At 38.2% G+C, this 15,301-nt stretch overlaps 1 protein-coding gene across 2 annotated transcripts in view; it reads right to left on the bottom strand.

Moving 5' to 3' along the window:
- Positions 1-15,301, bottom strand: part of ZFAND3 (zinc finger AN1-type containing 3) — a 325,101-nt gene that overhangs the window by 248,840 nt on the left and 60,960 nt on the right. The gene's annotated exons all lie outside the window — the stretch shown is intronic.

The following is a 15,301-nucleotide window of genomic DNA, read 5'->3' as shown; positions in this document are numbered from 1 at the left end:
TGTTACCAGTCCACAACCACAATAAATGTGTGAGAGCAGGCATTCAAAAACTTTATAGTAATTTTATATTCCCACATTTGTATTGTATTTTAAAAATAAAATTCAGTATCCAGCAAGTCTGTCATTTAGAATAGAAGGAGAGATAAAGGTCTTCCCAAACAAACAAAAACTGAAGGAATTTGTCACCACGAAACCAGCCCTACAAGAGATCCTAAGGGGGATCCTGTGAGACAAAGTACCAGAGACATCACTACAAGCATAAAACATACAGACATCACAATGACTCTAAACCCATATCTTTCTATAATAACACTGAATGTAAATGGATTAAATGCGCCAACTAAAAGACACAGGGTATCAGAATGGATAAAAAAACAAGACCCATCTATTTGCTGTCTACAAGAGACTCATTTTAGATCTGAGGACACCTTTAGATTGAGAGTGAGGGGATGGAGAACTATTTATCATGCTCCTGGAAGCCAAAAGAAAGCTGGAGTAGCCATACTTATATCAGACAAACTAGACTTTAAATTAAAGGCTGTAACAAGAGATGAAGAAGGGCATTATATAATAATCACAGGGTCTATCCACCAGGAAGAGCTAACTATTATAAATGTCTATGCGCCAAATACCCGAGCCCCCAGATATATAAAACAATTACTCATAAACATAAGCAACCTCATTGATAAGAATGTGGTCATTGCAGGGGACTTTAACACCCCACTTACAGAAATGGATAGATCATCTAGACACACAGTCAATAAAGAAACAAGGGCCCTGAATGATACATTGGATCAGATGGACTTGACAGATATATTTAGAACTCTGCATCCCAAAGCAACAGAATATACTTTCTTCTCGAGTGCACATGGAACATTCTCCAAGATAGATCATATACTGGGTCACAAAACAGCCCTTCATAAGTTTACAAGAATTGAAATTATACCATGCATACTTTCAGACCACAATGCTATGAAGCTTGAAATCAGCCACAGGAAAAAGTCTGGAAAACCTCCAAAAGCATGGAGGTTAAAGAACACCCTACTAACGAATGAGTGGGTCAACCAGGCAATTAGAGAAGAAATTAAAACATATATGGAAACAAACGAAAATGAAAATACAACAATCCAAACGCTCTGGGATGCAGCGAAGGCAGTCCTGAGAGGAAAATACATTGCAATCCAGGCCTATCTCAAGAAACAAGAAAAATCCCAAATACAAAATCTAACAGCACACCTAAAGGAAATAGAAGCAGAACAGCAAAGGCAGCCTAAACCCAGCAGAAGAAGAGAAATAATAAAGATCAGAGCAGAAATAAACAATATAGAATCTAAAAAAACTGTAGAGCAGATCAACGAAACCAAGAGTTGGTTTTTTGAAAAAATAAACAAAATTGACAAACCTCTAGCCAGGCTTCTCAAAAAGAAAAGGGAGATGACCCAAATAGATAAAATCATGAATGAAAATGGAATGATTACAACCAATCCCTCAGAGATACAAACAATTATCAGGGAATACTATGAAAAATTATATGCCAGCAAATTGGACAACCTGGAAGAAATGGACAAATTTCTAAACACCCACACTCTTCCAAAACTCAATCAGGAGGAAATAGAAAGCTTGAACAGACCCATAACCAGCGAAGAAATTGAATCGGTTATCAAAAATCTCCCAACAAATAAGAGTCCAGGACCAGATGGCTTCCCAGGGGAGTTCTACCAGACATTTAAAGCAGAGATAATACCTATCCTTCTCAAGCTATTCCAAGAAATAGAAAGGGAAGGAAAACTTCCAGACTCATTCTATGAAGCCAGTATTACTTTGATTCCTAAACCAGACAGAGACCCAGTAAAAAAAGAGAACTACAGGCCAATATCCCTGATGAATATGGATGCAAAAATTCTTAATAAGATACTAGCAAATCGAATTCAACAGCATATAAAAAGAATTATTCACCATGATCAAGTGGGATTCATTCCTGGGATGCAGGGCTGGTTCAACATTCGCAAATCGATCAACGTGATACATCACATTAACAAAAAAAAAGAGAAGAACCATATGATCCTGTCAATCGACGCAGAAAAGGCCTTTGACAAAATCCAGCACCCTTTCTTAATAAAAACCCTTGAGAAAGTCGGGATAGAAGGAACATACTTAAAGATCATAAAGGCCATTTATGAAAAGCCCACAGCTAACATCATCCTCAACGGGGAAAAACTGAGAGCTTTTTCCCTGAGATCAGGAACACGACAGGGATGCCCACTGTCACCGCTGCTGTTTAATATAGTGCTGGAAGTTCTAGCATCAGCAATCAGACAACAAAAGGAAATCAAAGGCATCAAAATTGGCAAAGATGAAGTCAAGCTTTCGCTTTTTGCAGATGACATGATATTATACATGGAAAATCCGATAGACTCCACCAAAAGTCTGCTAGAACTGATACATGAATTCAGCAAAGTTGCAGGATACAAAATCAATGTGCAGAAATCAGTTGCATTCTTATACACTAACAATGAAGCAACAGAAAGACAAATGAAGAAACTGATCCCATTCACAATTGCACCAAGAAGCATAAAATACCTAGGAATAAATCTAACCAAAGATGTAAAAGATCTGTATGCTGAAAACTATAGAAAGCTTATGCAGGTAATTGAAGAAGATATAAAGAAATGGAAAGACATTCTCTGCTCATGGATTGGAAGAATAAATATTGTCAAAATGTCAATACTACCCAAAGCTATCTACACATTCAATGCAATCCCAATCAAAATTGCACCAGCATTCTTCTCGAAACTAGAACAAGCAATCCTAAAATTCATATGGAACCACAAAAGGCCCCGAATAGCCAAAGTAATTTTGAAGAAGAAGACCAAAGCAGGAGGCATCACAATCCCAGACTTTAGCCTCTACTACAAAGCTGTCATCATCAAGACAGCATGGTATTGGCATAAAAACAGACACATAGACCAATGGAATAGAATAGAAACCCCAGAACTAGACCCACAAACGTATGGCCAACTCATCTTTGACAAAGCAGGAAAGAACATCCAATGGAAAAAAGACAGTCTCTTTAACAAATGGTGCTGGGAGAACTGGACAGCAACATGCAGAAGGTTGAAACTAGACCACTTTCTCACACCATTCACAAAAATAAACTCAAAATGGATAAAGGACCTGAATGTGAGACAGGAAACCATCAAAACCTTAGAGGAGAAAGCAGGAAAAGACCTCTCTGACCTCAGCCGTAGCAATCTCTTACTCGGCACATCCCCAAAGGCAAGGGAATTAAAAGCAAAAGTGAATTACTGGGACCTTATGAAGATAAAAAGCTTCTGCACAGCAAAGGAAACAACCAACAAAACTAAAAGGCAACCAACGGAATGGGAAAAGATATTTGCAAATGACACATCGGACAAAGGGCTAGTATCCAAAATCTATAAAGAGCTCATCAAACTCCACACCCGAAAAACAAATAACCCAGTGAAGAAATGGGCAGAAAACATGAATAGACACTTCTCTAAAGAAGACATCCGGATGGCCAACAGGCACATGAAAAGATGTTCAACGTCGCTCCTTATCAGGGAAATACAAATCAAAACCACACTCAGATACCACCTCACGCCAGTCAGAGTGGCCAAAATGAAGAAATCAGGAGACTATAGATGCTGGAGAGGATGTGGAGAAACAGGAACCCTCTTGCACTGTTGGTGGGAATGCAAATTGGTGCAGCCGCTCTGGAAAGCAGTGTGGAGGTTCCTCAGAAAATTAAAAATAGACCTACCCTATGACCCAGCAATAGCACTGCTAGGAATTTATCCAAGGGATACAGGAGTACTGATGCATAGGGGCACCTGTACCCCAATGTTTATAGCGGCACTCTCAACAATAGCCAAATTATGGAAAGAGCCTAAATGTCCATCAACTGATGAATGGATAAAGAAATTGTGGTTTATATACACAATGGAATACTACGTGGCAATGAGAAAAAATGAAATATGGCCTTTTGTAGCAACATGGATGGAACTGGAGAGTGTGATGCTAAGTGAAATAAGCCATACAGAGAAAGACAGATACCATACGGTTTCACTCTTATGTGGATCCTGAGAAACATAACAGAAACCCATGGGGGAGGGGAAGGAAAAAAAAAAAAAAAAAAAAAAAAAAGAGGTTAGAGTGGGAGAGAGCCAAAGCATTAGAGACTGTTAAAAACTGAGAACAAACTGAGGGTTGATGGGGGGTGGGAGGGAGGGCAGGGTGGGAGGGAGGGCAGGGTGGGTGATGGGTATTGAGGAGGGCACCTCTTGGGATGAGCACTGGGTGTTGTATGGAAACCAATTTGACAGTAAATTTCATATATTAAAAAATAAAATAAAATAAAATAAAATAAAATAAAATAAAAAAAAATAAAATAAAATAAAATTCAGCAATGAATTGAAACTAACAAACAAAAAAACTGGTCCTTCACCACGTAGTGGGAAAACATTTGTTTAAGCCACTTTTAATTGGGTATTAAGTTACTTGCAGCCAAAAACATCCATGAACTCAGCAACATCCAAAAGAAAGTAGTCTACGCAAGTCCTCTTATAGACTGGCACATTTTAAGAGTAACCATTCTGCACATAACATACCAGGTAAACTTAAACAAAAACAGAAATGAGTATCATTGGAGACTAGCATTCTTGTCTCTCATGCACTCATTCATTTCTAAGGATCCCAGAGCACTACGGAAAAGGGAAAAAGGAAGACATGTAAGAAAATTCAATGTATATAACAATCCAATGACATGAAAAAAATAAACTCTAAAAGAATAAAAGCACAGATGATTGAATCATTATGCATGCCTACTCAAAGAATAATTCACATTCTATAATCAGTAGTTAAAAGAGCTTGTCCAGAAATTACAGTTATAGTTAACAAACATCTTAACTGCCTAATGAGATTAACTCTAATTGAATAAGTGCTCAACTACTAAACAAGACAACCCTATTTTTTTGACCAAAGAAAAAAAATGCGTCTATGGTATACTTATGGAACCTGCATCTTACACCAAATAAAGTTCTCCTATCTAAATAGAAACAACACTGGGGCACCTAGGTGGCTCAGTCAGTTAAGGGTCCAACCTTGGTTCAGGTCATGCATAGTCTCTTGGTTCACAGGCTCAAGCCTCAGGTTGGGCTCTGTGCTGACAGTGCAGAACCTGAAGCCTGCTTCGGATTCCGTGTCTCCCTCTTTCTCTGCCCCTCCCCTGTTTGAGATCTGTCTCAGTCTCACAAAAATAAATGAATGTTAAAAAAAATTTTTTTAAATAAATAAATAGAAACTAAAGAGCAATTTTATATTCAAATTGCCTTGGACTTGAAATATGCCACAGATAAGATTCTTTATCAGGAAATACAACTGAAGGTGAGGTTTTTTTTCTTTTTATCACAAGTTTATTCCCAACACCAGAAGTCCCAATTTGATTATGTCTTTTTTGTAATATACGTTAGGGTTACTTAACATGTTTAAAAGGTACATATTTCTTTTAACAATCTTGATATAGAGCAAATGCTTTAGTTGGTACAAAGTACTAATGATTTTTATTTTAAAGAAAAAAGTTATGATGATTACATATTTAATATAAAATTCTTACACATGCCAAAAACACTAAACATATTACTTTTAAACTAAGAAGCGCACCTCTGATGTACTTTTACAAAAGAATTACTTCCATTACTCTGCAATTTCATGCTTCCAAATCCAAGAACAAGATTTATATCTAGAATGACATTATTTTTGAGAGAGAGAGAGAGAGAACACACACAGGCAGGAGACGGGCAGAGACAGAGGGAGACTGAGAATCCAAAGCAGGCTCCACACTGTCCAAGCAAAGCCCAATGAGGGGTTCGAACCCACCAACCACCCACTAACTGTGAAATCATGACCTGAGCCAAAGTCAGATGCTCAACCGACTGAGCCATCGGGGCTCTAGAATGACATTTAAAAGAAAAGGGGCTTGTTTCACCAAATCACCACACTTCCTACTTCATTAAAACACTCCTTATGCTTTCTAATTTCTTTGAATGAATAAGTTACCAGTTTAAGGAACAGAAGCATGATGTACAACCAAGAGTTTCTTGATTATAACATCCATAACATGGAATCTTACTTGTACCACATACATGGATATTCATATGCATATATACTAAGCCATCTTAAGTTATTTTAAGGCAATGGCTTTACTGACTGAAAATGTGCTGAACCTAGAACTGCTCTAAAATACAGTCTTCCGAAAAAAATTTTGTTTTGAAAACTGAAAACATTTGCTCAGCTGTTCTGCTCAAAATTATACATTTCCCCCCTTTTTCTTTCCTTCTTTTTTTTTTTTTTCTTAAACAAATAAACCATACGCCCTTTTAAAGAAGTAATCTCGGGGCACCGGGTGGCTCAGTCAGTTAAGCATCTGACTTCGGCTCAGGTCATGATCTCATGGTTCATGGGTTCTAGCCCCACGGTGGGCTCTGGACAGTTCAGAGCCTGAAGCCTGCTTCAAATTCTGTGTGTCTCTCTCTATCCCTCCATTCACACTCTCTTGTCTCTCTTTCAAAATACATAAATAAACATTAAAAAAAAAAAAAAAGTGGGGCACCTGGGTGGCTCAGTCGGTTAAGCATCCGACTTCAGCTCAGGTCATTATCCCACAGTTCGTGAGTTTGAGCCCCGTGTCAAGCTCTGTGCTGACAGCTCAGAGCCTGGAGCCTGTTTCAGATTCTGTGTCTCCCTCTTTTTCTGCCCCTCCCCCACCCATGCTCGCTCTCTCTCTCTCTCTCTCTCTCTCTCAAATAAACATTAAAAAAAATTTTAAAAAAAGTAATCTCAAGGAAGTTGTTCTCAACACTGGAGCCATTACTCAAAAACAATGTCAGACTTCTTCAAAACTGTCTTCAGATCTACATTTATAAACCAAAAGAAGGAATTAACATATAGTCAATTACAAAGTCAATTACAAACCAAGCATGGAGACTCTTCACTTATTCTTCATACCAATCCTACAATGTGAATATCTCAGCTTTAGAAATAAGGAAACCAAGGTCAGACAAGACCTGTGGCTGCAAAGTCCCTGGATATACCTCTGGCTCCTCTCATTGTTACCACAATAGAGACCTTAAGTATTCAACTTAATAGTCAGCAACTCTCTTTCCAATCTTGTCTCTAAAAACATTTGTTAACATACTCCACCCCTTAAAGACATATCAAAGCTCCAAGAAATGACGGGCCACCATAAAAAGCTGTTAGAACAATGTTCTTCAGTACCTGAAGACAGACCCAAGAAAGAGACTCCAAGACATTCTGAGTAATGATGGGACTGCTGGAATAATTAAAGAAGCTGAAAGCGGGGCGCCTGGGTGGCGCAGTCGGTTAAGCGTCCGACTTCAGCCAGGTCACGATCTCGCGGTCTGTGAGTTCGAGCCCCGCGTCAGGCTCTGGGCTGATGGCTCGGAGCCTGGAGCCTGTTTCCGATTCTGTGTCTCCCTCTCTCTCTGCCCCTCCCCCGTTCATGCTCTGTCTCTCTCTGTCCCAAAAATAAATACAAAACGTTGAAAAAAAAAAAAATTAAAAAAAAAAAAAAAAAAAAAAAAAAGAAGCTGAAAGCAAGAGTTCTGAAAAACAATCATGTGGATGTCTGTTTTAGAAGGCTTGTAAAAACAAGGATTTACTTGTATCCCAGAAGCGAAATTTGAAGGTGGAAGGAAAACAAAGATGTAGTCAAAATTCCTTCCCAAAAATTCATGCATGGATTTGGAAACTACTACTATCTGGCAAGAACTGAAGTGAAAGAGCCATAATAAATATTCTCCATGCAACAGCAGTTTGAGGAACCCACTGATAATTTGTTTCTTCATTCACAACTCTCAGCAAAGTGCTGAGTGACATCACTGCATACTTGAATGACTACTATTTAATTTGCCTATTGAAAATCTTGCCTTCCCAATTAATATTTAGAGTAGCAGACAAATGGTACCGATGAGAGACTTTTTTCACAGGTATCTTGTTCTGAAACAACCTAAGGCCACACTGGAATTTTATTCTAGCAATCTCTCAAAGGATATGCAACCTTAACATGTGCAATATTTTTGTGAATCAAGACACACTTCATTAGGAGTGCCTGGGTGGCTCAGTCGGTTAAGCATCCGACTTTGGCTCAGGTCATGATCTCACTGCTTGTGAGTTTGAGCCCCGCGTCAGGCTCTGTGCTGACAGCTCAGAGCCTGGAGCCTGCTTCGGATTCTGTGTCCCGCTCTCTCTCTGCCCCTACCTCGTTCATGCTCTGTCTCTCTCTCTCTCTCTCTCTCTCTCAAGAATAAAACATTTAAAAAAAAATTAAAAAAAGACACACTTCATTTTCAACCACTTATACAGCCCTGATTGATCCCAAACAATATCAAAACTATACCAAACAACCTCCCACTTTTATGTGATCAGATTCAAAATTAACCTCCATTACAAGAGCTACACATACACCAGAACTTTTTCTACCTATACAAGTTCTTAAGGACCTGGAGTTCTTGGTCATCCAAATCTTCTAGATGATGACTGTAACCTTTAGAACCTCTAGCTCAAGGTTCCTAGGCCTGGAAAACCTCCAGAACATCATGAACTACTTGGGTGGGTGGGGATAGAGAAAGTAGACAATAAAAGGGATATAGGATAGATTTCTAAAGGCTTAGCTATTTAAGAACATTTGGCAAACTAAACTCATTTGTAATCTATTTTCCATACTGTCAATAGCCAAAAAAGAGACAGAGAGAGAGAGAGAGAGAGAGAGAGAGACAGACAGACACACAGGAAAGATGGGGAGGGACAGACAAATTAAGAACAGAAAAAATGCAATGTTAATGCTCTTCACAGTGACAAAAAAACCTGCTGGTACCAAGGGATAAAATTATCCTAAGATGTACTCACCCCCCATACATGCTTTGTCCACTACTTATACTATTTTTGACTCAAATTATTGATTTATTAACTAGGACTATAAGAAGTTTTAAATAAAAACATGGACTGGATAGTGCTAGTGAAACAGTAAACAACCACTGGAATGTCCTAATAAGCAGGAGTAAATGTTTATGGGGGTAAAAAATTTTTCCCAGAGTCCCACAGTGATCAAATATAAAGATACACAGGGGATTTCTTCTCAGAAAAAAGAACTGGCCAACTAGTCCCTGTTCGTTCCTCATCTTTTTTTAAGTGACAATATATTTTTTTAAGGTTTTATTATTTTTAAGTAATCTCTACATCCAACGTGGGGCTCAAACTCACAACCCGAAATGAAGAGCTGCATACACCACCAACTGAGCCAGCCAGGTACCCCGCTTTATTCCTCATCTTTATGTAAAGTCCAGCCTAAGAACTGGGCTGATCTAGTCCTGGCCCTCATCTCTAATGTCAAAAAGGAGAATAAAGATGTAAACTCTCCATACTAAACAAAAGGAGATGGGGTTGGTGCACAGACCAGTGAGGTTCGGAGTCTCTGGATTATGCAGGAGTTACACTCATGTCTGCATTTCTCCTCCAGTGGACAAGTACAGCAGCAGAGACTGACCACTAGCACCGGAAAACACACCTTCGAATGCAATGCTTCATTCAAGCACCAGAGGAACCCAAGGCCTGGGAGCCCTACCCTTAAGTATCCCATCCTTGGACAAAGGGAGAAGGAAGAGAGTAAGAGGATTATATCAACATTCTGGTTTATCACTGCCCACCCAACCACCACCAACAACAAACAAAACCAGAAAAGACTAAGGTTAAGTGTTTACCGGCTACTCTATACTGGTAAGAGAGGAAACAAGAAACCACTGCTAATCTAATCTAAACAACTTTAAAAACTTTTACTTAATTCAGCATAGTTAACCCAAGGCCACTGTTGCTCCTTTGTATTTCAGAAGGGGTTGTATTACTTTAATGACAGACACAAAGAGTAATATTTTTGTTAACACTGGCCCTAAAGTAAAATCCCCTTCCACCAGCCCCATATCCAGGGACCTAACCACACAAGTGCCCTGTCATTGAAAATCACCCTAATGTCACAGCTATCTCTGCACTAATCATGTTTTAGAGAAACTGGAAAATTCAACATTGGGAACATTCTGCTGCAACACGAGTGAAATTAAATTGGCTATTAGGTAGTAAAAAGAACAAAACTGTCCTCACACAAACCACCTGCTAAGCTCTGTACCCCAGTGACCTGTAGTCCTCATATGATTATATGGGAATCTTTTTGAACCTCTTATACTTTTTAGCCATATACTAGCATCCAGAGGAATATATTTTTTTAACTACATTTGTTAAAATTCTAAATATAAACAGTCTTCAACTCCACTTCTGCCTCAACCCCCATCCCTCCCCCAATACCAAATCTTTCCATTGGAACCCTAAGCAGCTAGGAACAAAAATCTCTATGAAGGTTCCCAAAGACTTAAAATTCTTGTTTTTACCACTTAGTGGTCTATTGCTATTCAAAACCCTGTACAGCAGGTACCTTTTAGCTAAGGAGATCAGAAAACACCAAAGCCCCAGCAGCCCAACTGTTTTCTTTTCTAATTATTGAAAGGGGAACCTGTGGAGGGATTAAAGATTTTAGCCTTACCCCAGAGCTAAAAGCCTCTCTCCACCAGCAATCCTATCTCTTGCTGACCTAAGCAGAAAGACAGAACAGGGAATCAAATCTAGTCTCTAGCATCACTTTATAGGACATTAATAATGACAGTCTGACCAGCCACCCAACAGCTCTTTAATTTAAAGGTCAGCATAATCCCAAGCCTTCCCTTATAGACTATCTTCTGTGATGTACTGGCATACAACAGTGGGGTATTTAACAATAAACTTCTCCAATCACATATAATGGGACAGTAATTTATAATCAAGAACTATATACCTTGTTTTAATTTTTTTTTAATGTTTTACCTACTTTTGAGAGAGACAGAGACAGATAGAGCACGAATGGGGGGGGGGGGGCAGAGAGAGACGGACAGAATCTGAAGCAGGCTCCAGACTCCGAGCTGTCCGCACAGAGCCCTACGCGGGGCTCGAACTCACTAACTGTGAGATCGTGACCTAGAGCCAAAGTTAGACACGTAACTGAATGAGCCACCCAGGCACCCCAAACTAGATACCTTTTTAAAAAAAAAACCACTTTCCATATTAAATATACCCTTCATGGAAGATGTTTATAAAGAATAAAACATAGCTGAAAAACTAAATTCTGATTCAACGATTTTAGGTAATATTTTCTCAAAACTTGTAATATAGACTTTTTAATTCCTTTAAAAAATTTTTAGTTCAGAAGGGCTATCTCATCCTGGAGGATTTTGCCAGCTTGATCTTCAATTCCAAGTACTTCATTCAAGTCAACTCTGGAACATCTCTAGTGAAAAGATTCTCACTGAACTCCCTTAGCAAGTTATTCCATTGTCTGACTGACCTCACTGTCAGGTAAAATTTTAGCAGGAGATTAGAACATTTTTCTTTTTCAGTTCCACAACAGAGTAGTTTTTAGATCAAAAAGAATTGCTGCAGCATCCCTGCTGACACAATAGGATAAAGCAAAGAAAAAAAGCACTGGTTAATACCATTCAGCTACTGTAGAGTTTATTTCTAAAGCTGTGAATATAGTTTTGAAATATGAAGCTTAAAGTAACATGGACAGCCAAAGCTGTATGGTTTTTGTTGCTTCATTTTTTAAAATTAAATCCTTTAATGGCTATTTCGTCCATTCACCTTTCTTTTAATACCAAGAAAGGCGAAAAGAAAAACATTTCATGTTAGTAAATGCTTTATTGACCTAACTCTTATCTGAACAAAAATGACCCATATCTCACAACCTCTAAAAGCTTGTAGATTTTTTTAAGCCAAATATACAAAACATCACATGCGAAGATTTTTCTTTTAATCCTTAAAGTACAGCCAGGCAGCTAGCACTAAATGGTCTGCGCCCATGCATATAGCCTATTACACAATCCCTCAAAAAGTTCCCAACCGACAACTTTCAGCTATCCTAAAAATAATACAATATTTAATTCTTTTGAATATGTGGTTATATGTGCTAGTTACCTTTTCATACCCAGATTCACATTCTTAAGGGATCTATATATAACAAGCAAGATCTGTTCTACCAATAATGAATTTCCTATCATCCATATTAAGATAAAAAGCATGTTCATTTATCCATTGGATTCAGTTATTTGAATACTCTTAAACTATTCACTAATAACAGGCAAAACAAAGCTTCAGATCCACACACTTAGGTACGCTTGATTATGCAGTTAACTCATTTAGTTGAGTTCTGGTACATGGACATACCTATATATTTGTTAGTTACACAAAGAAAAAAACTCCTTTTAATGGCCACAGGAAATAATCACCCCAGTATGCAAATCTACAAAATCAAAGATAATAAAGGTGGTTCCATTCAGTACTCCCACTTTCTAAAATCAATCCCACCACCTGCACCTCCTCCCAAAAAACCTCTTCTGCATTTGGAATGAATATTAGAGATAGAGCAGAAGCCTGTTTCTGCTCAACCAAAGATCTATGAAGCATCCTACCACACACAAAGTAATTTTGAGCAAAGTAGTCCCAATATGTTCTCTGCCATCCTATCCCACTCACCATTTTAATTCCTCTAAGGTGTACCTTGTTAGAAACACGGAAGCCAGCAATCACACAAGCCACAGGGGTTTGAATGAAGAACAGTAAGTTTACTTGGGCTGGTAGTCAACTACACATGGGTTGGGCATGATGGGTTTCCCTCTGAAGTTCATAACCCCAACTATGACCAACAAGGATCCTGCTCCAGGCACAACAATGCTAAATCAATCCAATCAAACCCTGTCTGTAGGATCAGGTGAAAGGGTCAAGCTGTTATCTGGAGAAGTTAGCTGGTCCTAAAGCAAAAAGGGAGATACCTTCCTAGCTATTTAAGAACCACATCAGGGGAATTGGGGATTGAGTACTACCTAGGCAGTGAATGAAGCAAATTTCCTTTTGTACCTCTCACTCCATTCTTGTTATCATGTGTCTCTTCCTCATCACTGAGAAACCTGACCAACCAGATCAGTACAAATTCTTTTCAGAAAGTAATCTAATTCCCAAACCTAACAGCTTGAAGTTGCTTCCTTTCTCTTATTCAGTTTCAAAAAAAAATCTATACAGCCAGGAACCAAGGAAATAATGCATTTCCATGTAATCTGAGATTCATATGAAATATCTACAGAATAATAAAAGAGAATGCTACACTAAGAAATTTTCCCCTCACAAACACAGGGAAAGTACCAAAAGAAGAAATGTTTCCAAATGAAAAGTGGTATGATCATCCATCCTCAGGATAAATAATGAAAATCACCACCTTCTTTATGCCCATCAAAGAAATGATGATACATTATCCAGAATATCTTTAAGGGGCACCTGGCAGCTGAGTCGAAAGAACATGGACTCCTGATTTTAGGGTCATGAGTTCAAGCCCCTAGTTGGGTGCAGAGGTTACTAAAAATAAGTAAGTAAATAAACTAAAAAAAAAAAAAAAAAAAAAAAAAAAAAAAAAGTCTTTAAAATAGATTATTTAACACTCATACAAAACTCTACAGCTCTTCTTTCACATGCATAAAGTGCTTGCTTGCATAAATATACAAACATTAAAACCCAGGATCCATGTGTCACTCAAGGAAATGATTGCTGCAGGCACAGAATTAATTAATACATTCCCAGAGTTTCCACAATAGAGCAGGAATACTTTCAAAGCAATTTAATAAATATGTATAAAAAACAGCTAAACATCTAAAATAACTAACTTGGGGCGCCTGGGTGGCTCAGTCAGTTAAGCCTCCGACTTTAGCTCAGGTCCCATCTCACTGTTCATGGGTTTGAGCCCCACCAGAGCTTGCTTCAAATTCTGTCTCCATCCCTCTTCTGCCCCTACCATGCTCACACTCTCTCTCAAAAATAAATAAAATGTAAAAAAATAAAAAATAACTAAACATCTAAAATAACTAATTTGGGGCACCTGGGTGGCTCAGTTGGTTCAGCATCCAACTCTTGATTTCACCTCAGGTCATGATCCCAAGGTAATGGGATTGAGCCCTGTGCTGGGCTCTGCAGTGAGCACGGAGCCTGCTTGGTATATTCTCTCATTCTCTTTCTCTCTCCTCTCTCTCTCTACCGCCTCACTCATGATCTAAAATTTAAAAAATAACTAATTTTAATAAGCCAATTTATATGTGTGTGTATTTTAATCTCAGACACAAGACAAAAAGAGGATGCAATGGCCATCCCGTTCAAAGCCAAAAGAGACACAGCTCTACACAATATCCTCATATCAATATGTGATATGAGATAAGAGACTCATAAAAGAGACTCACTGCTCTTTCTACCACACTCCAAAATGCCCTCTGCTTCTACATTAATAAGACACATACCATAACTGACTACTGTTCTTTACAGACCTTTAAGTGTTGGTATGACTGACCAGAATTAAAACTATCTCATTGCCTCCTCAAAAGAACCACAGATCATTTCAACTACATGAACAAATATAAGAACCGCTGCACAAAGAACATATTCCAAAAATATAGCCTTTAATATACAAGAGGGACAGGATCCTTCCTGTTCTGTATTTTCTTCTATACACTATTAGCATTGTCAAGAAGTATCTACTTTAAATCCTTTCTATGCTTGCTTGTTTTGCTGTAATGCTGACAGTGATACCTTCTCTTACCACTAATACACAAGAAGTTCTTTCACCCGTTCAGGAGCTAGTAGTAACTCTACTTAGCTTATACCAAGAAATAATAAAGCATGGCATATCTACTGAAGTTGAAGGTAGAAACAAAGTACCCATAGGGTTCTAAATGTTGCTAGGGAAATAAAAAACAAAACTTGGATAACTAGTAACTTGAATTGATTTCATTTCTGCTGTGCCTTCCTCATCAGTATATTAACCCAAATTAAAATAACCAATTTCCTTTATCTCCTGCCTCACCTTTTCCTATTAGGTTATATATGCTAAATGAGCAGTTTCCCAAATTGTCAAGTAGTAAAAAACTTCCTTTCAAATGAAATCTTACAAAGAGCATGAATATAAAATTGAAAGTAAGTGTTCTACAGTAAATAAATTTTCAAAGTTCAAGTGTACAGCTTTCACTTATTATAAAGCCAGTTACCAAAAATACAAGGTTAATTTGATTAAAATACACTGAAATCAAGGACTATAGATAAAAATCCTACATGCAGGGGTGCCTGGGTGGCTCAGTCGGTTGTATGTCTGACTTCG

The sequence above is a fragment of the Panthera onca genome, chromosome B2, assembly GCF_046562875.1.
Source record: "Panthera onca isolate mPanOnc1 chromosome B2, mPanOnc1 haplotype 2, whole genome shotgun sequence".
Lineage (NCBI taxonomy): Eukaryota > Metazoa > Chordata > Mammalia > Carnivora > Felidae > Panthera > Panthera onca.
This window is presented reverse-complemented; position numbering and strand designations above follow the sequence as displayed.